Raw genomic sequence first — 3,840 nt, forward strand, 5'->3', positions numbered from 1 at the left:
AAGAAAATAAAAAGATAAAAAAAGTAAAACCAATGAGAAAAATAAAAATAAAAAGAAAACCAGAGAACAACCAATACAAAAAAAATGAAAAAGAAACAAAATAAAAGTAAACAGGAAAACCAAGAAAGGAAAAAAAAAGAAGGAAAAGGGGAAGAAAGAAAAAAATCAGTAAAAACCTGGAATGAAACAAAGAAAACCAATGAAAAAAGAAAAAAAAAAGAAACAAACAAAGAAAACCAAAGCAAATCGAGCTACAGCAACAGAGGGAGTATAGCTAACGCGACGACCCATGTGCGAGCCTTTCAAGCGAGCTAGACGGATATCTCGCTGTAACCGAGACATAGCATTCGCGGTCTTGTATGGCGGCGTGATGGATATCTCGCTATAAGCAAAATATAGCATTCGTGGTCTTGTAGGGCGACCCCCTTATACTCTTGTAGGGCGACCTGGTTGGCTGCTCGATCTTTTTTTTTTGAGAAACAAAAATGCATTGATCAGGGATTTCTTTTAGACAGTGTAGTGAAGCTTTTATTAAGTCGTCATAATGTTTGCATGGATGTAATTAAGGGATCCAAGCTGACCTAATCAAACATGACAGACATCCCTTAAGATAACGGTAATGTAAAAAATCTGACGTCAGACTTTTAACTTTTCAGCATGGCAAATCTAATGCTTCTGATGGCAAGTTTAGTTGGCACGAGGGTGGCAAACTTAGTTTACAAGAACGACAATTTCCTAACAAAAACAATATGAACTAATAAGACGAATTTGCCATGCATATCAACTAAACTTGTCATCCTCGATAAACATAAATCGTCATAAAAATGTTTGATTTTCCATAGTTAAAAAATCTCACGTCAGGTATGTTGTGGAGTCCAAAGATAAAGCATGCTTCGCTAAAATTTGAGTCTCGACATTCAAGACCCCCAACTCAAAATTGCACGTTGTAAAATTCTAGATCAACCGCTAAATTTCACAGAATAATTGCGTCATAATTCGCCACACTTCCTTGCTTGATGTTGTCAATGAATACCTTGCAATCTAATGCAACATGGATCTGATGAACGTATAGATCGTTAGCCAGCGCCAAAGCTTCCCTCACAACTCAAAGTTGTTGGGTCAGAAATCCCCAAGAAGACTACCGGAGATGCACCCATATAAGCTCCATGGTGATCTCTGCATACCTCTCCAACTGCACCAATATATCCATTCCTCGTCAGCGTTGCATCAACGTTTATTTTGGATAAACTATCAGGTGGAGCCAACCAATGATTTGGGCTAGACGGAGCTACTCTAGTGACCGTTGTGACATGCTTCTCCAACATTTGTAGCTTAGACAGAAATGGGGTTATAAAAGGTGAGCCGAGAGTGGGCTTTGAAAGATTTCCTCGTGAATTGTCTTTCTCCTAGCATGCCAAACATCTCAAAGTGTAACCATCATCTTGATGAACTCATCATGCGGCACAACATCGTGCATCGAGAAAAATCCAATTCTTTGCATTTGGGTCCTAATTAGGGCACATGTTTTCAACCAAACCCTTGGAAAAGAGAGCCCACCCACTTCTGGCCTTGGAACAGTCGAGCAGTGCATATCTCCAAGTATTCTCCGCTCCATAAAGAGGACATATCGGCGTCAGGGACATGTTTTGATGGTGAATAAGCTCGCCCGTCGGTATGGAGTGTTGCGCCAATCGCTACAAGAAGATCCTGAATTTTCTTTGCACTTGAATTTTCCACAGGGAAGTCGAGCTGTTGCTTTCTAAGTCCTGGTTTGATGGCCCTTCCCGTTGCTCCAGCAAGTTCTCCGTGTTCAACTCAGTTCTTTTTAGGAACATCCTTGTTCAACTTATTATGCACTACCATTCTGCAGGTAGGCCATACCGTAAAAACGGCACGGCTGTCCTTGCTACATGCCCAAAAATCGTCCACCCTTCTCATGCATAGCGGTACCTGAAGGAAATATGCCCTAGAGGCAATAATAAAGTTGTTATTTATATTTTCTTATATCATGATAAATGTTTATTATTCATGCTATAATTGTATTAAACCTGAAACTTAGTACATGTGTGAATACATAGACAAAACAAAGTGTCTCTAGTATGCCTCTACTTGACTAGCTCGTTAATCAAAGATGGTTATGTTTCCTGACCATAGACATGTGTTGTCATTTGATGAACGGGATCACATCATTAGAGAATGATGTGATGGACAAGACCCATCCGTTAGCTTAGCATAATGACCGTTTAGTTTTATTGCTATTGCTTTCATCATGACTTATACATGTTCCTCTCACTATGAGATTATGCAACTCCCGAATACCGGAGGAACACCTTGTGTGCTATCAAACGTCACAACGTAACTGAGTGATTGTAAAGATGCTCTATAGATGTCTCCGAAGGTGTTTGTTGGGTTGGCATAGATCGAGAATAGGATTTGTCACTCCATGTATCGGAGAGGTATCTCTGGGCCCTCTCGGTAATGCACATTGCTATAAGCCTTGCAAGCAATGTGACTAATGAGTTAGTCACGGGATGATGCATTACAGAACGAGTAAAGAGACTTGCCGGTAATGAGATTGAACTAGGTATGATGATACCGACGATCGAATCTCGGGCAAGTAACTTACCGATGACAAAGGGAACAACGTATGATGTTATGCGGTTTGACCGATAAAGATCTTTGTAGAATATGTAGGAACCAATATGAGCATCCAGGTTCCGCTATTGGTTATTCATCGGAGAGGTGTCTCGGTCATGTCTACATAGTTCTCGAACCTGTAGGGTCCGCACGCTTAACGTTCGATGACGATTTGTATTATGAGTTATGTGATTTGATGACCGAAGTTTGTTCGGAGTCCCGGATGAGATCACGAACATGATGAGGAGTCTCGAAATGGTCGAGAGGTAAAGATTGATATATTGGAAGGTAGTATTCGGACAACGGAAGGGTTTCAGAGTGCATGGGGTACATACCGGAGTACCGGAGGGGTTACCGGAACCCCCCGGGGAAAGATATGGGCCTTATGGGCCATAAGAGGGAGGCTAACCAGCCCACAAGGGGCTGGTGTGCCCCCCACAAGGGAGGAGGCTGAATTGGACTTGGGAATGGGGTGCCACCCCCTTTCCTTCTCCCACTCCCTCTCCTTCCCCTTTTCCCTCTCCGGTAGAAGGAAAAAAGGGTGGGGCCAAATCCTACTAGGACTGGAGTCCTGGTAGGACTCCCCTCTCCCTGGCGTGCCCCTTGTTGGCCGGCCTCCTCCTCCCCTCCTTTATATACGGGGGCAGGGGGCACCCCAAAGACACAACAGACAATCTCTTAGCCATGTGCGGTGCCCCCCTCCACAGTTACACATCTCGGTCGTATCGTCGTAGTGCTTAGGCGAAGCCCTGCGCCGGTAACTTCATCATCACCGTCACCACGCCGTCGTGCTGACCAAACTCTCCCTCGGCCTCAACTAGATCAAGAGTTCGAGGGACGTCACCGAGCTAAACGTGTGCAGATCGCGGAGGTGTCATACATTTGGTACTTGGATCGGTTGGATCGCGAAGACGTTCGACTACATCAACCGCGTTACTAAACGCTTCCGCTTTCAGTCTATGAGGGTACATGGACACGCTCTCCCCGCTCGTTGCTATGCTTCTCCTAGATAGATCTTGCGTGATCGTAGGATTTTTTTTTGAAATACTACGTTCCCCAACAGTGGCATCCGAGCGAGGTCTATGCGTAGATGTTATATGCATGAGTAGAACACAATGAGTTGTGGGCGATAATAGTCATACTGCTTACCAGCATGTCTTACTTTGATTCGGTGATATTGTTGGATGAAGTGGCCCAGACCGA

This window comes from Triticum dicoccoides, chromosome 5B (assembly GCF_002162155.2).
Source record: "Triticum dicoccoides isolate Atlit2015 ecotype Zavitan chromosome 5B, WEW_v2.0, whole genome shotgun sequence".
NCBI lineage: Eukaryota > Viridiplantae > Streptophyta > Magnoliopsida > Poales > Poaceae > Triticum > Triticum dicoccoides.